General features: G+C 49.1%; 1 long non-coding RNA gene across 2 annotated transcripts in view; it reads right to left on the reverse strand.

Moving 5' to 3' along the window:
• Positions 1-421: 421 nt before the first annotated feature.
• The window catches only part of LOC308500634, a 49,415-nt gene continuing 26,943 nt past the window's right edge, over positions 422-22,893 (reverse strand). The window contains exons 1-4 of one of the 2 annotated variants that reach the window (XR_013993759.1): positions 5,458-5,711; positions 4,568-4,676; positions 2,015-2,160; positions 422-679 (exon numbers count right to left, since the gene is read on the reverse strand). This is a non-coding gene — a long non-coding RNA (uncharacterized lncRNA). Of the gene's footprint in view, positions 680-2,014; positions 2,161-4,567; positions 4,677-5,457; positions 5,712-22,893 lie in introns of those variants that run through there. The other variant, XR_013993758.1, reaches the window with a different exon arrangement.

The raw sequence follows: 22,893 nt of genomic DNA on the forward strand, positions 1-22,893 counted from the left end.
GGCTAATGAAACAATAGTTTTTCCTGTACAAGGCAAATGTCAAAGGAGAAGGTTGTCACACTATGACGTACCGACTGTGTGCCAAGCATGTGTGCATATGTGGGTGCCGTGTGCCAGGTGCTCAACACCCATCAACCTAACCATCACCCTGTAAGCGGTAATGTGCTGGCAAACATTTACCAATCAGCAATCTGGAGGAAAAAGCGAGTTCTGATTTGTAGCATTTGCCAATTTCTGTGGTATAAATATGCCCACCATGGTCAACTTTAAGCTACCATGGGATGTCGCTGAACACAGAGTTGGGAAGAGCTGCCCTCAATCTGTTCGATAAGCCAGTAGGAACCCACTCCAGCACACCACTGCCGGTAAGAGAGGTTTTATTAAACCCGCTGAACAGACGAGCTCATAAACAAAGGCGGTCAGGCTGGAATCCACTTCTTTATAATTTTCAAAAGTCCACATTCTCTCCACAGCTCTCTGTTCCCTGAACCAGAGGCGATGCCACGAGCCATGATCATCTGACCTCTAATCTCTGAAGTGGGGTACACTCCTGCGAAGTCCTGATGGGCAGAAGTAGACGAGTGGGTAGAAATTCGGCAGGTCAGCGTTCAGCATAAGGAAGAGCGTTCTGAATGCCCTTCTAGATGGACAGCTCCAGGAAGGCAGCATTCGGCTGTGTCTGGCACATAGCAAGGGCTCAATAAATAATGAATGAATAAATAAATGAAAGAAAAAGCCGTTACATACATGTTCCCTTGGAACCTCAGCTTCACCAGATCCATAACTGAGTTCATCATCTTTCCCAAAACACCTGTCCCTCATCCTGTGTTTCTTGTCTCGGGGCATATTACCTAGCCAGGAACCTGGGAGTCCTTGTCCCTCACTCCCCATCATTCGCCACATCCAATCAATCACCAAGTCCTATCTTTTCTGCTTCCTCGCTTCTCCTTTTCACAGGCTGTCCTCAACATACCCACTCTGCTCCCTTCCTCAGACCATCACCATCTCTCACTGGGCCGACACCACAGCTTCCTAACTGGTCTTTCCATACTCATCCCCAGCCTGGACTCACCCCCAACCCCGGTCAAATCCATCAACAAAGCTGCCAAAGTGATCTTTCAAAACTGCCCTTGTGAATGAACACCACTGATCCCTTCAATGGCTTCTCGTTCCAGAGGATGGAATAAAAGCCCCTTGACTTCCAAGGTCTGGCTTCATCTCCCTCTCCCGTTCGGTCACTTAGTTCTTAAGACTTCCACCTATGATAGTCTTTATTTTTCAACATCACCAAACATGTTGGTGTCCCCTGCACACCTATCTTTTGCCTCCATCCACGCCTTTGATCATGCTATACCCCCTGCCTGGAATGCCCTCTCTCTTTTCCCTCTCCCATCTCCCTTCCCTTCACCTCGAAAACTCCTACTTATCCTTTAAGACGTATAGTAAGATGTTTGTTTTAGTAGATGATTCCTTTTCGCACTAACATTTCATGATCCTAATGCCCAATCTGGATATTCAAGGTCTTCTGGATTCTATAGTCACCTTCTCTTTTCATGGGATCCTGTCAGGATCCTTAGGGATTCTCTAGTCCAGTCCTACCATTTTGCAGACATGAAATCTGAGACCCGAGAGCAAAAGAGATTTGTCCAAGATCACACAGCAAGTCAGTGACAGAGCCAAAACAAGAACCAGGCACCTGCCTCCCAGCCCAGGGCTCTTTCTTTGCATTACACACTCCAACCTGATCCCGCCCTCCCCCTCCAACACATATATTCTCACCATAACCATCTCTGCCCCACCCTGACTTACCTCCTCACACCCAAGCCAGGCTCTCACCTTTCCTGCCTTGGCTCATGCTGGGGCAAGGCCATTGCCTGACCTCCATTCAACTTCTAGATCCTCCACCTCCAAGAAGTCCACCCTGATTATCCAACCAAACCCATCCACACTCCACACCCTTCCCCAAATCACCCATATTTATCAAAACCCAGCAACTGTTTCTTAGTTCACTCACTGCAGTCAGTGTCTTGTTCCATCTTGCCAGGTAGGATGCCCACTCATCAGAGATGGCCGATATCTCCTCATTTTCTTTCTTCTTCTCGTCCTTCTCCTCTTCCTTTTACATCCCCAGCTTGATACGGAACTGTTCAGGGTAACAAACTATAGCAAAAAGAGGGTGGCATCTGGGGTCAGATAGATGGAGTTTCAAATTCCAGCTCTGTAGATCCCTGACTGGTTTATCTTAATCCATCTGAGCCTCTACTTTCCTTATCTATAAAATGAGTCCTGCTCCCTCAGGGTTTTTATGAGGACTGAATGAGCTCACTCATACTACAGGCCTAGCACTTAGTAGGCTCTTGATAAATCATAGTTCCCTTAACTGCCTTTCTTGGTGAATCGCCAAGACACTTGGAGAAAAAGAGCTCTTGTGGGCTGGGCGGTAAGCAGAGTCGTGAACATTTTCTCTTACTCCCATCCTCAACAGGCTATGAGCAGCCTGTGTGCAGAAATGTGGGGTGTATCCAACCCCCCTCCCTACCCCCAACAATCTGCTTTAACCTTCTTATCAGAAATGCCTGGTTTATTTCAACATCATCCGTTTTACTTCTTTGTTCATGTAAAAAAAAATTTACAAAAACAGATCTAAGAGGAAAAGAAGAATTTAATGAGTAAAACTATCTGCAGCCCCATTTCTTTCTCAGGAAAAAGTGGCTGTGATTCTGGCATAAGAGAGGGAAGCTCAACAGCTTCACTTCACTGCAGCTGCCAGAAGAAGTGCATTTCAGAGTGGAACAGAACCTCCAAATTAAACAGTACGTCTTTGAGCCAGGCGCTTCCTGTGCTGAATTCAGCTTGGCAGGTGACATCCCAGCTCAAGCACTCTGAGCAACTGCAAGGCTCTCTGTTGCTCCCTGCCTCCAGCATAGGAGAAGCAGCCCTGTCAGGCCCTGGCAAACCACTGACCACCAAAATAAGGGCTCTGAGGAGGGAAGGAGACAGCTGGGAAGGGGAGTGGATATAGCTGGCCAGAGGCCAAGGGGACCAGGACCTCTCCCAATTCCAGAACATTCAGGAACCAGTGCTTTCCTCTCCCTCAAATGAGGTCAATGTGGCATAAAGATCAGATTCAGGACTTGCTGCTCAAACAAAAGTTCAGAAAATCTGCAGCCTCTTTCTCTCCTTTAGAGGTGTCATTTCAGAGGGCTACTCTGGATGGAATCCAAGGGTCAAACTCCAGAAGGGCCCTGTCCCTCAAAGAACCTCCCTCCCCCAAAACACAATAAAAACGGGGGGGAGAAAGCATATGTACAATAGTTACTGCCCCAGGGCAGAGAGCAGGCCAGGTCAGGATAGTGGTCCCCCTCCCTTGTCCCAAACCCCATACCTCTATTAATGTAGCCCACTGACTCACACTGAACTTACTGGCCCTTTAACTCCTAAATCCCTTTCTCATGAGCTGCTGCTCCTCTCTACAATTTTTCCTGTAGTCAAGGTGGGCCTCAGCATTTATCCCTTTGATGTTTCATCAATATTTTGCCATGCCACATAGTCACTCCAGCCTATTGAGATCCTTCTGGATCCTGATTCTGCTATTTGACCTTTCCTCTGTCCTTATCCTGTTGTACCACCTCCTACTGTTATGGGTCTGCACCCTTTATGTCTTCTTCTGGATCCTTGGCATCTGTTGGTCAGAACAAGGTAGAAGGCAGAGCCCTACAGCAACCTCTAAAGACCTTCACAGACTGACCTGGTTCCACGTAGAAGAACATTTCATGGCTGTTGTTCAGCCAGATGGGAGCCCCCTCTGTGCCCTCACAGCCATCTATCATGTCTTCAAGAGTCATGAGAGACCCGTTCCTATGTCTTAGGAGACAGTGTGCTATGGCAGAAAGGATCAGACAGATCCAGGCTTGAATCTCAGCTCCATCGGTCTTGGGCAAGCCACTTACCTTCGAGAGACTCAGTTGCTCATCTGCAAAATGAGACTGTTGCATCTAGTGCACAAGCTTGTAAAGATTAAGTAAGACCATGTATTAAAGTATCTGGCCCACAGTAGGTGCTCATTAAACAGATTCTGCTCCACTTCACACTAGCTCATTTTCTTCATCCACCAGTCATTAAGCTGTCAAGAATCTAAAAGATTCGTCTGGTCTTGGTGAATCCATGTTGGCTCCAGGGATCACCGCTTTCTTCTCTAAGTGTCACAGATTTCACCATCCATACTAGGCATTCATTCGAGATGAGCCCAAACCCTGAATCTTATTATGTGAATTCCTGTAAGGCAGTCTTCTCTTCCTGGATCTGTGCAGTTTTTTAAATAAAATAATAATACTAGGAATAACAGCTTAATCCTTTCAATCCCACTATGAAATAAAAAGTGTTTCCATTTTACCTGTGAGGAAACTAAGACTCAGAGAGGTTAAATAACCTTTCCAAGGTCACACAGCTGAAAAATGTAAAAGCTAAAGAGAACTCTGGCCCTGAACACCACATTCTCAGCGTTAGCAGCATTTCCCAAACGTTGGCCTCAAGGAGGCACTTTGTCTCTGGCCCCTACTGCACTTACCTCTTGGGCCTCAGAGCAAAGTCCACTCAGTTAAGCCGTTTTGAGTCCCGACTGTCATCCAGAGGGATGGTCACTCGCCTCCGCCTCCCAGCAGCTCTGTGCCCTCCACCTTCACATAAAAAGAGACTGACTGAGGCACAGACCCCGTTGCTCCTTGGAGACTGGGATCAGTGGGTTGACCTCCACATACACGTCCTAAGCTCCCCTAGCTGGGACCCTCTTCCCCAGCCCTTCATCAGGACCCAGCCACCTGCCGCCCAACCCTGATGCCTCTGAACTGTCTGCTGCGTCCTGGACCCCCAATTGCCAGGATCCCCACCTGCCCGAGGGACACTTCAAGGCCCCTCCCCTTAGCCATGTGTCCAGACTATCTGGATGCTGAGCCCAGCCACTCAGCACGGCTGTCCTCCAGCACTGACCACCAGTCTTCACCCTTCCCCTGACTCCTCCCAGCCTAGGGGTCAGACTGGGCTGCAGGTTGAAGGAATTCCCTAAACTTGGGGTAAAGAGGGAATGGATCCAGGAAGCTGCCAGGACTTGGGCTCAGGCCCATGGCCACCAAGGGAGCAGCTTGTCAAAGAAAGGATTCCTAGCGATTCTAGAGGAAGCCATCGGTGGGTCTGTTTGTAAACCCTTAACAATGTCCAGGCAGGGTGCCCAGAACCTGAAGCTCCTATCAGACAACTGCTCCCCTCAGGCCCAGAGAACAGAGCCTTGGAGCAAGCTCACCCTCCTTCCTAACTCAGTTGCCCCACAATCAAAACACAGCCCATGACAGTCACACCCCCATGAACGCTCACCTTACAAGCCCATTCACACCAACACAAACACTCACAAGTCCACTCACTCGACAGAATCATCCAGTGATTCATTAAATATTGATTAAGCACCTGCTACATGCCAGGCACACTTCTAGGTATGTGGGACACATCAGGGGCCACACCAGACAAAGTTTCCACCCCTTGTGACGTCTTTCATTCTAATAGGGAAACCAACTGTGAAAAAATAAACTTAAATTAGTCATTAGAAAGTGATGAGGGCAAAAGAAAAATTAGAACAATGTAAGGGGAATTGAAGTGCTTGGGAGGGGCCAGGTAGCAATTAAAATAGGGTAGTTGGGATTTCATTAAGAAAGTGACACTTAAAGTGCTCAAAAGCCACATATGTATGGCCAGCTGCTCTGGTAGCAGACAGCACAGTTCTAGACATTTTTCCATTAACCTTAATTCCTACCTTAAGTTAGATACTGTGTTTTCCCAAAAATAAGAGCTAACCGGAAAATAAGCCCTAGCATGATTTGTCAAGATGACATCCCCTGAACATAAGCCCTAATGCGTCCTTTGGAGCAAAACTTAATATAAGACTCGGTCTTATTTTCGGGGAGACACGGTACTCCCTGTCACATACACCCAAAGACCTACTTAAGCTACCAAATGCCATGAACCTGGCACACTCCTGACAGGAAGGTTGATAAATGTCAGCAAGGTAATGGAGTAATCATGGGACCTTCACTGCCACTTCAGCTAATACATTTCTTCCTCTTCCTCCAAATACTGTTTAAACCCACTGTCTTTACTCCGTCTTCTCCACCTCCCTTCCTGACACTTTAAAATCTGTTCTCCCACCCTCAGAACTTAATCAAAACTGCTCCTGGAAAGAAAGAGAAGCAACATTCCTTTCTTAAAATGTAACTTTTCGTTTCACCTTGTTTCCATACTTTTTCTGCACCTTGGTGATATCAGCTCCTCCTGGTACACATATGGTACTTTATGATTAACAATATTTTCAGGAGAGGGGAAAGTGACACTTAAGGGAACTCTTGAAGAAGGTGATAAAGTTATTCATTCATTCAATAAATATTTGTTGAACATCCACAATGCCACTGTGTGCCAGAGGTTGTTCTAATAATGGGGATACAGAGATGAACAACACAGCTGAAATTCCTGCCCTTGTGTAGTTTACATTCTGGTAAGGGAGAGGGAAACCATAAACAAAATACAGTAGTGCCCCCCTTATCCACAGTTTCACTTCCCGCAGTTTCAGCTACCCACGGCCAGTGGAGATCTAAAAACATTAACTGGAACATTCCAGAAATAAACCATGTATAAGTTTTACATTGCATGCTGTTTTGAGTAGTGTGATGAAATCTCATGAATCATCCTGTGTCCAATGTATCTACACCGCATGCACTACCTGCCCATTCATCACTTAGCAGCCATCTCGGTTATCACATCGACTGGTGGTGTCACAGGGTTTGTGTGCAAGTAACCCTTACTTTACTTAATAATGGCCCCAAAGCCCAGGAGTAATGATGCTGGCTATTTGGATGTGCCACAGAGAAGCCATAAAGTGTATGTATGCATGTATGTATAGGAAACAACATAGTATATATAGGGTTCAGTACTATCTGCAGTTTCAGGCATCCACTGGGGGTCTTGGAACATATCCCCCTCAGAAAAGAGGGGACTACTCTAATAAATAGATAGTGTGCTCAATGGGGATCAATGTTATGGAGAAGATTAAATCCAAGAAGCAGTAAAAAGAGGGGAGCGGTGCGATTTTAAGCAAGGATGGCCTCATGTCCTCACCCTCAAATTCTTCCACAAAGCAAAGCACACCCACAAATTATTTCCCAAACTCACCGTCACACACACACACTAGACTGAACATGGACTCACAATTCAAACATAGGCATACGGGCATCCTCTCTGCTTTGCAAAGTACACTCACACAAACACACAGCACGCCATGGCAAGAGCATGCACACAACCATGTACTCAGCACAGACACACACACACATACACAAGGGCAGCTCACTCAGACCTTAGAGAAACACCCTCGGGGTCACACAGAGAGACTATAAAGTCAGAACTGGCGGGACCCTCAGCTGCTAGAAGGAACTGAAGACCAGAGAGGGGCACCAGCTCCCCCGAGGCCAACAGCAGGCCAGCGGCACGGTGGGCATGACTCCAGTCCCGAGTTCTTCACAATACGTCACTCTCTCCCCCTCCACAGACTGTCAACCTCAGCACCCAACAAAGGCACCCACACTTGTGAACACCCACAGATAAGCACAGACTTGGGCACAGGGACACACACACAGACACACATATTCACACAAAGACACAAACCTCATTCCTCTCTTCAAGGCAACAAGGCGGGGTGAGATTTGGAGAGCTTCTTGCAACTTCGGCCTTGCTTGTCCAGTCGACCCCTCCCAGCCACCCCACATGCCCCAGCTGTTCCGGCCACCACCACGTTTTCCTCCTGCCCTAACCTGTGGCTGTGAGGCCCCTGGATGGCATGTGTATGCATACAGATGTATCATATGTGAATGTGTACACATGTGGTTCGCAAATGGGGTGGACACGTTTCTGTGCAAGTAGTGGTGCCTGGGGAGTTTGCAATGTGTGAGGACCTTTATGTAAGTATGCAGGTGTGTGTCTGTGCACATGTGTGCATGCTCCCAGGAAGACAGGGAAATTTATTATCTAAATCTTGCTTCTCCGGGGGATGAAAGCAAAGAGAAGTTCAGGTTTAAATCACACCGTCGCGGGCAGGAGGGGTTCCCTGGCCTTCCGTGGTTATCTGCCGTGTGCAGCAGAATGGGCTGGCAGGCAGGAGGCAGCCAGCAACCCGTCAGCGGGGAATCATTTGTTGTCTCCAGGCCCCTGGGACCTGCTGCGACTGCTCCAGGAGTGGGAGACCCAGAGTGCAACAGCGACAATCACATGCCCGTCCCAGGTGCTGGGGGGTGAGGGGAAGGAAGGGGCCGGGCAGCCCACTCAGGCTTCCTTGTGCTGTGGAAAAGCAGACGGAGAAGAGGCAGGAACCACGGGCCAGAAAGAAGCCCAGGCACTTCTTGGCCTGGATGGAGAAAGAGGGTCCAGGCAAGAGGTAACCCTGGCCCCCGGGCAGACCCCACCCTGCCAACCTCTTTACTGACCAGGAAAACATCCTCAAGGCTCCAGAAAGTCAGACCTTCGGCAGCCTGAGTCGACCTGCCACAGTCACCTCTTCCTCCTCTCCATCTCTCGCCCTATCTCTTTGTTTATGTGTGTTTGTTCTTTGTCTCTCCTTATCTCTCTGTCTGGGATTCTTTTATCTCTTTGTGTCTGACTGTCTGGCCTCGTCCTTCCATCTGTCTGTCTTGCACTTTTCTTTTCCAGTGCTCCGATCAGCCCTAACCTCAAGGCTTCCCTCTGCTGACCCATGACGGGTGGCCTTACTTATAACACATCACACACCTCCTAGAGCATGTTTTCACCTTTGAGCCTCTCCTCATTTGCGGGGACAGGCTAGGGCAGTCAGGATTAGAAACCCCATTTTATAAATGAGGAAACAGCCCGTAGAAGCTAGGCGGCTTGCCCAAGGCCACGCAGCTAGCATGGAATTAAAAATCCAGGTGGGTTTTCATTGCATGATCAGCCTCCCATAACTTCAATATCACCTGTTAGCAGAAGCAGTTCTCCCCAGTACCCCAAACCCAAAAGGAAAGAAAATTGAAGAACCCAGGGCCACAAAACAGCTCATCCCCATCCTAACCACTAAAACTGGCTCCAATTCACTAAAAGCCCTAGAAAACAAAGAGGCTGAGATGGGAGACATTAGGATTCTCTGTATGTCCTCCCAAGGAAGCTGCATCCCAGTTTCACTCCCCCCAAGTCTGAAGTATACGTACATCCCGTATTCCCCAGGCCCTCCTGGGATGAATGGTTTCCTGCTTCCTGAGTAGGTGCTTCTTGAGATCTCAGTCTTTCCATCTGTACAATGGGGATGAGGAGGTTGTAATCGTCACACTGCTAAGCTAGGCCCTGCTCCAACAAACACGGCCGCTCCTCTCCCTGTCTAGGATCCTGATCCCTAAAAGACCTCTGACTTCAGCCACCAAGAACCCTTGGACACCTCTGGAAATTGCTGTGGTTCCAGGGGCCCAAACCAGCTTTGCCCGCATGGGTCGCTGGGCAGCACACGTGAAACCCCGGGGCCCAGAGACGGAGCCCCATGCACAGCAAGGTCCGACAGCCTCCACCACTGCCACCAGCCCCCACCCCAGAGGCGTCAGCACCAACGACCCGCCAGGGCCTGCCCATTTTCCTTTCTTTTCATTGCTGGCTCCGCGCGCAGTTACAGAACCAGGTCTCCACAGAGTAATTTACTGGCAGAATCTCTCCCAGAATCCAGCTTGAAACCAAGCTGTAAAAACAGCTTCGAGTGTAAATAATTCATGCAGACAATATGACTTTTTTATGTAAATTCGGTGCATTAACCCTCTATTATAATGATGGACGACAGATAGGGGCGACGTTGCCTTGGTAAGAGCTAATGGATGGCCGCCATAAATTCACTGCACATTTTATTGTGTTGCTGGAAATTGTGCCTTCAGGCAATGCTGTTTACTTTTATGTAAAACTCTAGGTTCCCTAAATATTACAAATATTTTACATCCAGCTCCTCAGCATTTGGGCTCTGCCCACAAATCAAGCTTTCTCCATGTGAGTTGTAATTAAAGGTTTGTTGTTTTTTTTTTTCCTGGGACAATTATCTCCAACTATAAAGAGAAATATTTTTCCCCTTTAGATGTTCCGTCATTGACTTATTAACAAATCCTTTGAAGAAGGAGGTTGTAAGTGACTCGCTGTGGTACTTGGCACGAGTGGGTCGGGAGGAGAAGGGCTGCTGTGGGTACAAGAGCTTGGTGGCTGGCTTTTATGTCTGGCCACCACTCTGGGTTATTTACACATATGATATTCTGGGCCTTCCTCCCCCCTCTTCCTTTCTATAATTCATGACCACTTTAGCAGGGTAATTCCTCCAGCCACCTTTGCAAGAGATTGGCCCCTTGCAAGCCCCCTGCCCACACTCCTCTGGGGACGTAGCTGGCTGGGCCTCATGCCCAAGAGGGTCAGAAGTGGAGTCTTCACAGCTGGCTGCCCATACACAAGCCAATTCATCCCTCCTTGCCCCCCACGTCTCACATCCCTCCGGAGCACGGAGCACCGCCTCGCACAGAAACTTGGGGTTTCCTGCATTGATTCTCCTTCAATCCAAAGTGCTGGAAGTACCCTTTGGCTCAGTCCCTGCCCAGGCAGAGGTCAAGCTGATGCCACGGACTCTTGCACGAGGTCTGGGGAGAGGGAAGCCGAAAACCTTAGAAGCTTCTTCAAGAAGGGGGGCAACAACTGGAGCAGCAGTCCTCTTTAAAAACAATCCTCACACTTGTTTATTATTGTCATTAATATTAATGGACACGCTGTTAGTATTCATACAGCTGCATTAATATCACCCAGGAGCACCTGGGATCTCTAAGCACTCTTAATGGCATGTGGATTCTGCCTCCAGTCCCCCCCCACAGCTGATCCCTCCCCAAGGGCATGACACCCATCCTACATAGGTTCCAAACCACTCTCCTCTCTGATTGGCACCTGCCTTTGGAAACCCAGAGCCATATGGGATTTGGAGTCACCTCTAAGTCCCAGGGGCTTTGCTGAGCGAAGGGGATTGCGAGCCAGGGCCCCTGGACATTTCCTGCCTCTCCAAGAGGCACAGGAAAGTATCTGACAAAGGTGACTTAAGAAAGATAGTTCATTTCCCCCCCTCCAAAGGCTCAATTTCCTGCAGAGTTGGAAAAAAAAGACACATTGGTTAAAAACAAAGATGAGATATCATTTTTCACCGATTAGATTGGCAAAGATAATTATTATAATAATGGCAACAGCAGCGACCAGCTCGCTTCCTGTACACAAGCGAGCGTTAGGCTTAACCCCCTGCGCCCACTCTTACTGAATCTGCGCGACAACTCCTCCACGTACCTTTTATGGGATTGTAAATTAGTAAAACCTTCGTGGAAAGCAATTTACAATATGTGACAAAATGCAAACTCTGCTTGCCCTCTTACTCCACAGCTCCATTTTTAGGAATTTTCTGTATGTTGGTCATTGAAAAAACCACTCCAAGTGAACTCTTGCTGTTCCCTTCCACACCCACCCACCATCCCCTGACCTTGCCTCTTGCCCACTCATCTTTCAACTTGAATGTCACCTCCTCAGAGAAGCCCTTCCTGCCTCCCAAGGGTAAGTTACCTTCTCTTCTCTTCCCCTCTCATAGTCTACACATGTCCTTCCTACTACCAGTAATTTTCCTTCATACTCTGGGTACTCCGTATCACCTGCTAATTGGATAGTGATTTGTGTAAGTGCTTAAGACACAAGCCCAGTGCAAAAAGTTGCTGTTTGCCCTGCTGACAGTGGCTGGGTGTCCTGTCTCCCCACTATATCATAAACTCTAAAAGCAAGCACTGACCATGTTGTTTCATTCACCGTTTCTATCCCCAGCCTGGCACTGGGCTCAGGGTATGTAGGATAGACTCTACAAACATTTGTGGCATGAATGAATGAATGAATGAATGAATGAATGAATGAATGCACGAAGATATATGCACATAGCTGTTCATTGCAGGGATGCTTATAAGAGCAAAACAATGGGGAAAACATGTATCACCACCATCAGCTGGGGACTGGGTAAGGAAAGTGAGGTTTATTCACACGTATGGCGCAGGCATTAAAACTCTGAGGTGGCTCTATGTGCATTGACATGGAGGATATCTGTGACACATTGCTGAGTTCGGGGTTGGGGGGCAGGTGACAGAACAGGACGTGTCGACAGATCTCACTCATGGTAGAATTGCATACGTGGAATCTATTTGTGTATATTTATGCACAGAGAGAAGTCTGGAAGGACGTCACCAAAATGTTATGTGGTTATCTCTGGATGGTGAAATCCGAGGTGATTTTTACATTTTTCTTTGAACTTTTCCATATTGTCTGAATTTTTTGCAATGAGCATATGTATCCTTTTTTTTACAAAATGATAAAGCTGCTTTCAAAAGAAAGAAAAGTATAGGTACATTGGGAAAGGATGGGGGGTGCCTTGTGAGGGGTTCAGCCTGAGGCCAGGCAAATCAGACAGAGCTGGGGCTCCAGCAGCTGCAGGGCTGTCTCGCCTGCCTCTGCGTGGGCTACAGGGGAGGGACATTTAGGGCCACAGCCCCTGCCCCATCCTTTCTCCAGGCACTGCCTGCCTGTCCAGAGTGGAGCTTCTAAATAAGGATTTCCGCATTCGATTCTTCTGACATGCTTTACCGCCTCAGAGCTGTTTTGCAAAATTCATAGCGGTTTTACAGGCTCCAAGCTTCCTGGGACCAATTCCATTTTGAACAATAGCGGAGTGTCTGCTTGCAGGCGGGGTTGGCCCACCCCAGAGGAGCCTCCCAGCTTCTGTGAGCTGGGACTATGGGGCTGAGTGTGAGGCCACGGCATGAAAATACATGAGCTTGTCCTTGTCCTGTCCTCACCCTCCTGTCCACAAGAGGGAAGGAGGAAGGCTGCTGCCCCCATTGCCGGGCCTCCTGTGCCCCGAGGGGACTCTTCCCCAAGGAGGTGAGGGAAGCAAACTCCTTCCCAACGACCCCCCCCTTTCTGCGTGGATCACCTCCTGCGGGTCTCCTTACCCAACTACCACCTAAAGCCCTAGAAGCTAAGAGACTTGGCCACGCTAAGGTTACACAGCAAGCTAATGGCGGGGCACAGGGTCGAAACCAGTGTTCCCGCTGCCTGCTCTGTGCATGCCTTCGTTTAAAAAGGCTTGGTGCGCCCTTCCTAAGATACACCCAAGAGGTGTGGCAGCACAATCATTACCCCAAACTAAGCCACCAAACACCCCATGGCTGGTCTCCCTGTCCTTAGCCCTGGCGTCCCTCAGTCAGGATCCAGTACTCAGTACGCAGGGTGATTTCTATAAAATACAAAACTCCCCAGCCATTCTTCTGCTTAAAAGCCTTCTATGGCTTCACATTGCCCACGGGGGGAAAAACCTAAGCCCCTTAGCTTGACACTCTAGATCTTTTGTGATACAGCCTCTGTCCCACCTCCCTGCAGAAGGTAGAGTGATGTTTCTGCTCTGATCTTGACTCTCTCCTTCTTACCTGGATGACCCAGTCCAGCTGCCCGGCCCCAACTCCGACCCGCCCTTTCCTGCCGCGCTCCTAGTCTCCAGCCTCTCTGGTTGGGCTGGGCAGTTGCACAGCTCATGTCTGCACTCCCTCCACTGGCTCCCTCGTCTCAGCTTCTCCCTCTAGCTAAATCCTACTCATCCTCCAAGATTCCACTCTAGAATCGCCTCCTCCGAGAAGCCGTCCCTAATTCTTCCCCACCCCTATCAACCACTCGGAGTTAAATGACAGTCTCGAAGCACCCTGTGCCCTCACCATATTAACCTCTCTGGTCCCTGCCTGTTTGTGGGTGCATCTCCCCCATTGCACTGTGAGCTCCTCAGCAGGGTTTCCAGTGCCCAGTGGATATTTATTATTGTTGTTATGGGAAAGGTAGGTTTCATCAGTCCCATTTTACAAAGGAGGAAACTGAGGCGCAAAGACATGGAGAGACTGTCCCAAGGTCGCAGAGCTATCAAGGGGTGGAAGCAGGGTTTGACCCCGATGTCATTGTTTCCAGCGGGCTGTTCTTTCCGCTGCGTTACAACTCCATTCCAGAAACACTCTAGCAAGCAAGCATCTCCTACACACACACACATCTAAAGGAAGGCACACGGGTATATCCAAACACATACAGAAACACACACAGTCTTACTGACAACAAATGCACATCCACAAATAGCAGACCCCACAGACGTACCTAATGACCTACATATCGGCACTTACACAGGAGTACCCACTGAGGTACACATGTGACCATGAACTTACATATTTGTGTGCATATGCGCATGCACGCGTAACCCCCACGGATGCCGACACACACAGACATGTACCCAGGCACACATACGTAAGTGCATAGAGACATGCACAGACACATACATTCATGCACACATACCCAGTCACAAACACAGACCCACAGACATGCACATAGGCACACAGAGAAGTACACACACACAGGCTCAGCAGTGTGCATATATAAAACCATACTCGTATGCGTTCATGCCCAGACTAGCACACAGGCACACACAGACACAGAGACACACTCAGATGAACACAGACATGCACACACAAAGACACATGCATACCCACAGACCCTCACAGGAAAAAGCATATACACTGGCCGGTGTGCACAGATATGTACATGCTCTCTGAGACACGTTAGGGAATGGTGCAGGTCAAACCGAGCTGTCTGCTAGGGGCGGGGGCCCGTCTGAGGTACCTCGGGGCGCTCACATTTTTGCAGCTCAGGAAGGCAGCTGACATACCAGCCTGGCTGTGATGGTATTTTGCATAAATGCTAATGTATTAATTACCATGTACAGTACACAGAGCTGCCATTTAAAAGAAAAAGTTAAGACTTTCTAATTCAAAAGCCCCATGCGGGGTGGGGGTGGGGTGGGGATGTGGGTGGGGGCTCCTCCCTGCTCCCGCCCTGCATGGTGGGTGGAAGCACACTGGTCAGCCATGCTCACGCCCACTGGCCCTGCACTTGGGTCCCCCCTGCCACCTTCCAGTCTAGCCTGCAGGAGGCAGCCAGCCAGTCCTCTGCCTCAGGTGCCTTGCTGCTCTCTGAGGGCTGCGCACATCTGGAGCCCCTGGTCTGGAAGAGGGATGAGGGATTGTGGAGATTGGGTAATGCCTCAGCTGACAGAGGGGTGGTCCTCTGGGCGAGGTGGGGGTGGAGGGAACTAGGAGTGGGAGCCATCACATTTCTTTCCTCCATTCAATCCATTCTCTGCACAGCAACCGAAGTAACCTTTTAAACCAGTGCATTGGATTATGTCATGCCCAGGCTTTAATCCTTTCAAAGGCTTCCCATAGCTCTGAGAATAAAGTTCACACTCCTTAAAAGGGCCTGCAAAGCCCTCTGAGCTGGTTTCTCTCCTACCTCTGGATGCCTGTATTACCACACTCCTCTTTCACTAGTCACCTAAGCTGGCCAAGGAGTCGCCTCAACTTCTTTAGTCTGGCTTGTCTCAGCAGCCAGACCTCAGTTTACCTGTGGCCCTCTCATGTCACTGGCGGTTTTTGTCTTCATAACACATCTTGTTCCAGTCCTCTTTGTTAATTTGTTTTACTTGGTACTATCCACCACTCCCACTGAAAAGTGAGCTTTGGGGGTATTTTGCTGACTTCGTTTCATCATAAGATTGTAGCCCTCTGGACAGGATCTGTCATCTAGTAGATGTTCAATTAAATGTTTGTTAGATGAAAAATGAAGTAGAATGAAGAAGAGATGTCGTTTCTGACCAGCTCCATTCCAGGTGCTAAACTCAGGCAGTAGTGCTCTCTCCACCCGCCTGGCAGAACAGCCCTGTATCTTCTACCTCCCGTAGGGAGGCTCAGAGCAGAAGGCATGTCCAGCATCACAGGACACCTTAGAGACTAGTGTCCAGGCCTCTAGAGTCCTCCCTGTCACATGGTAGGGAGCCTCAAATGATGCTATTAAACAACAGCACTGAATAGCTCCTCAGCCTTTTCCCTTCGCAGCCCACATTCCCATCCATTGTCTTACACGGCCCTGCCAGAGAGGCCTCATTTCCTCAATTTCAGAAGAAATTGAGGTCCTGAGACATAGGTGATTCTCCCAAAGTCTCACCTCTTGTCAGAGAATAAATCTGTGTTTGATACCTAATTTGGGGCTTCCTCTACTGTACCACTGATCTTCTCTCCTCCTGAACCCTCGGGGTTGCTGCTGGCAGTGGGGACACCACATCAATGGAAGACCCCAAATATGCCCCACAGGCCAACTCTCCTCCTAGAAAACCAAGATGGTCCTGCCAGGCACATGAAGAGGGCACCTGGGACAAATGTGGCTCACTCCCCAAACACAGGGTAAAGTCCTCAACTCCACCTTCGCCCTCACCCTCATACCCACTCAACAGCCAGGTACCACCATTCTAGATGTTACATCTCTCCCAAACTCATCTTCTTTTCCCCGTGCCCACAGCCTTGCCCTAATCCAGACCACCTCGCCATCATCTCTCACCAATACTCTTGTGACAGCTTCCAATCTAGACCCTAACATTTGCCCTCCACCCAGCAGCCAGAATGATTTTCCCTAAACCCTATCTCCCTCCCCAGTGACTTCCCCACTCCCCACTGCCACTTCCCCATCACTGCCTTTATAGTAGTTTGTAAATGTACATCAGTGTTAAGAATGTCCACTACCTGAGTTCAAATCCTGGCTCTGCCACTTATGAGCTGTGAAGCCTTGGGCAAGTCACCTAACCTCTCTGTGCCTCAATGGCCTAATCTGTAAAATTGAAATAATAACAGTATCCCCTCATCGGGTTGTGGTAAGGATGAAATGAGTTAAAATATGTAAAGCATCAAAAAGAGTGCCTGGAATTGTAAAAACACAATGTAAGAGTTTGTTGTCATTTACAGTTGTTTATTGTGATTATTTGATTGGTGTCTTCTCCATGAAACTAAGTTTTTTAGAACTTAGAGGATGGGGATTAGACTGGGATGGCTGCTCAGAGGTTCCTTTGCCCCTTTCTGCCTGCAGCCTTTGTCCTATTTTCCCGTTTTGGCTGGGTGTTGGCCCTAGGAGAAGACGGGCATGCCCTCAGCAGGAAATGCTGTCAGTGACAGAGTACTGATGAAAATGACAGGCAGCAGCCAGAGAGGACTGTTCCCCATGGAGGGCTGGGTAGGGGCTGTACCCTCCAGAGCCCCAAGTTCCCTGGGAGCCCCCACAGGGCCAAAGATCCCTTTGTCCAGAAGGTCAGGAGCAGCTGGCCAGCTGTGGGGGAGTTCCGCTGCCCTGCTCCGGCCAGCAGCCCAGATGTGCGTGTTTGCACAGCCGAGTCCGGGCTCTGAAGCAGCCTTGTTGAGCATCATGAAAGGCGGCTTGTGATGAGGCAGACGGCCTCCAAGACAGCAAGCAGGAATGCGGCGCAGGAAGCTCTTCCTCCCAGGCCTGCCAAGTGCCCTTCTCCTCCCTGAGAAGTCAGGGCCACTGGCATGAGCAGCTTTAACTTGCCAACTACAGGCTACATGTCTGAGTCTGCTCCTTCCTCAGTTTCCTCTTCTGTAAGATAGGGAGAGTCCCCAATCTCTCCTTCCTCTCAGGGGTCCGATGTGAAGTATAGGAAGCCCCCAGCCTTATGGTTAAGAGCTCTGGAGTCAGAAAGACTAGAAAAGAATTTTCACCTCCGTGAACCTCAGTTTTTTCATCTGGAAATGTGGATGATATCTACTGCCTCCTTGGGAGGAAACGACATAAAGGGAAAGAAGAATCAATCATGTGTTGACACATAATAGGTGCTCAATAGCTCTGTGTTCTCCCCCTTCTCTAGTCACCAGGCTGTACAATGAAGAGTCTGAGGTTGCCTGCATTGAGGACGGGGGATCCCCTCCCATTGTCCCCGAAGAAGAGCTGCTGCCAGGAACCCTCACACCAGACATGGTACCACACAGCTGGGCAGCCCTATGCCAGGCACATGACTCTATTTCCAGGTGGAAGAGTCTCTGCCCACCGCCCTAGTCCCTGGGCACAGTCTCCTGACAGCTGGTATCTGGGTACAGTGGGTCTTAGATCTCCAGATACAGTCCATCCTTGAATCTAGTGCAGCCCTGGCCAGGGCCAATCTCTGGGCTCAGCTGGTTTGCCAGACACAGCTGTTCTTGAACATAGTTGGTCGCTGGTCTGTGCTAGTCTCTGGACACAGCTGACCCCTGAAACAGTCTCAGCATAGTCAGGCTACATACAGTCGGCCCCTGGGCACAGACATTCTCTGGCATAACCAGCCCCTGGGCCTGGGTAGCCCCTGGGTCCAGTCAGCCCTCGGACCATCAGAGGAGACCAAAGCCAGGCCCTGGGCACAGATTAGCCCACACACAGTGAGTCCTCAGAAGGTCTCTAAGGGCAGTTGTTCCTGGGCTCAGTCAGCCCTTGGGCACCGTGTGTCCCTGGGCATAGTTACTCCATAGGCACGGTCACTTCCTGGACAGAGCTGGTTCCTGGGCACAGTCGGTCCCTAGGCATGGTCAGCAGTCAGTCGCTGGGCACCGTCGTTTCTGGGCTCAGTTGGTCCCCCAGGCACAGTCTTTGACCTTAGGACAAAGTGGACTACTGACACAGTCCATTCAGATGCCCCCCCTTGATTAACACGTAAAGACCTCTCACCCCCTTCCTTTGTGGCTCCCATCTCTCCTCAGAAGATCCTCTGGGGAAGTATCCTCTGGGGTCCCAAGAGCCCAGGCATGGCTGGCATCATGGCAGGTGGAGGTGGCGGGCAGGAGAACCGTGGGGGAGAGAGCTAGAGGAAGAGTCCTCGGGACCACAGTTTGCCTTCACTGCAGGGGAGAGAGGTGCAAAACATGGTAGCAAAGCCCTGGCCTGGAGGCAGGAGACTCTCCTTCTCTCTGCCCCACTCCCTCTCTATACACAGAATGGATCCCACAGGTCTGTGGGAGAAGCATGAACTGGCCTGCTATAGAATCTCCGCGTGCCCATGAGTAAGTGTATTAGACAACGTGCTTCTAGTTCTAAGGATACACATTCCCAACCAGGTTGCCACCCCGTTCTCTAACCAACATACTCACAGCCGTAGGCACGGCACAGGGAAGGGGGAGGTGGCAGGTCCTGGGGACTGTCAGCTCCAGGAGATGGCTGGCGCCAAATTTCTGACTCTTCCTGGGTCTGACCAGTCCCGCAGCTCCATCACCACCCAGTCCAGCTGGGAACAGAACAGCAAGCCCAGGGCAGGGGTCCAACCTGCGTGGAGGCCTGTTTGGTGCTCATTCCCTTTGGCGCATGCCATTCCCTGCAGGGGCATGGTTCCTGCAGGATGATAATGCAATGCGGCCTCCCATTAGCCAGTATCTGCCCTTTCTGCCCACCTTCCTCCCCCACCCCCATGCACGTCAATGTTTAATTGAATTGCCAGTGTGGTGGTGCAAATCACATCTGTTTCGGGGCCTGGGAATGAAGCGAGAAACACTCTTCAGTCCCCCACGACAGGGGGCACCACCTACACATGAGCCCTGCCACCCTCCACAAGCCCCACGGCTCAGGGACAGCTCTAGATCTGCACCTTTGGGTCCCCTGGGTTGACACTTTCAGAAAGAAATTGAAGGCAAACTTTACTTTTAGGACAGAAAAGCAGTGGGAGAGAACACATGGGAAGGAGATTTCATGGGGACAGAGTGGGAAGGGAAATTGAAGAGGGGGTGCTCCAGCAAAGTTGGCCAAGCCAGAGCCCACTAGCTAAGGTCTTCCAGCTGCAGACTCCCAAGGGTCCATGGGCCGGCCCCAGTAAGGTTAATAATCTACTTACACATTCTCTCTCACCTGGTGCGCCGACCACAGCCATCCAACCAGGGAGTCAAAACTCTAAGACTGAGAGTAAAGTCAAACCGAAGAGACAAACGGACTTAAACTAGGTCAATCCAGTTCAGACTGATCCCAACTGGCTACAACCAGATCTAACTAATTCACGCTGGCTCGAATCAAACCAGACCTGTTGGGGCCGGCTCAAAATGTGTGGAGCTGGCCAAGACTGGATGAAGCTGAATCAAACTGGTTGTGACCTGCTCAGACCACCTGGAGCCATTGGAAGGCCAACAATTCAACACCTACCTTTTTTGTGTTGGCCTTTGCCTAACATCTTTATGTATCCCTTCCTCTTAGAACTTCCTGAATCCTTCTGTTTTCAGTACGTATTTTGCAAACAATGTTTAATCCAAGCATCACATGACAGTTGAAGGATATATAATACCTATGTCTTCCCTGATATTATGTGGCTAAATGCAAGGGTTGTCAATAACCTGCGCTTATTGACAGGTGTGTGGTCCCCCCACACTGCAGTTTCCTGTGTGAAAAATCCAGCTCATTATAGAACTTGCCTCATAGAGATTATATACATATATTAGCACTGTGCTTGGCATGTAATAACCACTTGGTACATGGAAGTTATTCCTAAATTATTAGTATTCTGTGGCTCTGACCTCATACAGCAAAGCCTCAGATGTCCAGGACTCACTCTTCAGTGTGTGAACTTGGATAATTCACTTAACTTCTCTTAAGCCTCAATTTCCCCAGCTGAAAATAAGCGCACTAACACCTGTCCCGAGGGTCATTTTGAGGGTTAAATAAAATGCATCAAGCACTTAGCACCAAGCCTGGGACATCGTAGACACAGTACCGCATGCATGTTACCTATCATTACATTCCTTACTGACACCGAAATAATGCTAAGTGTGTGCTAAATGGCCTGACACTGTTACCTCAGCTAATCCTCAGAACAACTCTAGGGCATAGGTGCTATTATTATCCCTGTTTTCAGGAGGGGAAACGGGCTCAGAACATACCACAGTGCCTGCTGATTTGTCAAGGTGGAGGGCAGCGAAAGACTGAACAGAGAACAAGTCTTGGGAGGCAGGTGGTGACCAAAAAGAGGACAGGCTTTGAAGTCAAGCAAACCCGGACTCAAGTCCCCAGCTCAAACACTTTCTAAGCCTCATTTGCCTTCTCTCTCAAATGGGAATAACCCTTAACTCGTGGGATTGTAAGAATTAAATTAGATGTAAGTTAAAACTTGGATATATAGCTCAAAAAAATATAAGCTCCCTCTCTTCTCTTCTTCTGCAGTGACATTAGGCAAACAAAACGGTGTGCATTTGCACAGTGACATTTTTCTGGGGTGACCTATGTGAGGTGCACCAACATCATCTTTAGACGACATCTGTCCATGCATGCTGTCCATCTCTAATGTAGCATCTGTCCAGAGGCCACCTACCCTCCCCTGCACAGTGAACACCTGCCAGCAGAGTGACATGATTCCTCACCAGCCCATCACCTTGGCCAAGCCCATCACCTTGGCCACGTTCCTCCCGGAAGCGAATTGAATTTATACTAGAGGAACCAACCACATAGATGTGACAAGCTGCACCTTAGGCCAATCATGTCTGTCGAGTGAAAGTCCAGTGAGAAAGGAGAGGGAGGCCTGGGGGTGTGAGCAGCCTCGAAGGAATGCTGCCACAGGGCTGGGCAGAATGTCTGGCCCTGACCCCGCGAGGGTCTCCTTGATCCTACCTCTGCGAAATCCTCCACCTGTGAGCACTGTGACGTTGAGACCCTTCCTGAATGACCCTATTCTCTTCTTCCCACCTGGTTGGATGGGGCAAGAACTTCCCCCGATTCCACTGATGAGGACAGTCATGATGGTGATGATGATATTTGGTCCTTATTTACAACAACAATTATGTGCCAGGCACTTTTTATAAAATATATTCCTACATTCTCCAATCCTAAAAGACTGAGACTACTATCTCCATTTGACAGAAACTCATAGAGGAGAGGTAACTAGCCAAGTGGCAAACAGCTGGTCAGTGCGGGAAGTAGAGATTTGAGTCCACACTGCCTCATTCCAAAGAGGATATTTTCTGCCTCCATCTTGATGGTACCTTTTCTTATTCTCTTCCTTCTGCCAAGATTAATGCTCTTTGCGTGGCTGACCAGACTGGGAGAGATACAAAGAATAAAACATGCTCACAAAGCTTAAGGAGCTCAAAGTCGATAAATAAGAATTACTGCAAGGTTTAGTTAAAGAGGGATGGGCTTCCCTGAGGTGTTACATAAGTAATGAGAGAGATTTCAAGCCCAATGTGAGCGACCAGCATGATGGCCTGTTAGTCAGCTTTGGCTAGGCTGTGCTACAGTAACAGCAACCATTACAGTAAAAATGTCAGTGACTTAACACATGGGAGTTTGTTTCTGCTCATAAAAAGTCCACAGTGGGTCCAGCACCTCTTCAGGACAGCTCCCTTTCCTGTGGTGACTCAGAGATCCAGGCTGTTTATGTCTTATAGCAATACCATCTGGAGCACACATGGCTTCCAGGTCACCACAGCAATCGAAAAGAGCTGGAATGTCACTCATTGGCTCTTAAATATTTCATTCCAGAGTATCACATATAACTTCAGCTCACAGACCACTGGCCAGATTGTTCACATGGCCTCATCTGGCCTCAAGGAAGCTGGGAAATATGAAGAGCACATGGATTATTCTATAAGAAGTAAATCTGTGTGCCATAGAATGAAGCTATTCATCCTGGGCAGGCTACATCATTAAAGGTCTAATATCCAACGTGAAGAAGGTGATAGTTCTGTTCAAATCTACCATTCTCAAGTCATATCTGAAGTGCTCTCTCCATTTTTGATGTATATTCAGAGACTCCCAGACACACTGGATTCCCAACAAAAGAGACCAAGGTGAAGAGAGGACCTGAAATCTAGCTGTGTGAGGAAGAGTCAAAAAGATGTTTGGCCTGGAAGAGGAAAGGACTCAGATATCTAATTCCAGATTCTTGAAAGGCTGTGAGAAGAC

This window comes from Rhinolophus hipposideros (assembly GCF_964194185.1).
Source record: "Rhinolophus hipposideros genome assembly, chromosome: 8".
In the NCBI taxonomy this organism is placed as follows: Eukaryota; Metazoa; Chordata; class Mammalia; order Chiroptera; family Rhinolophidae; genus Rhinolophus; species Rhinolophus hipposideros.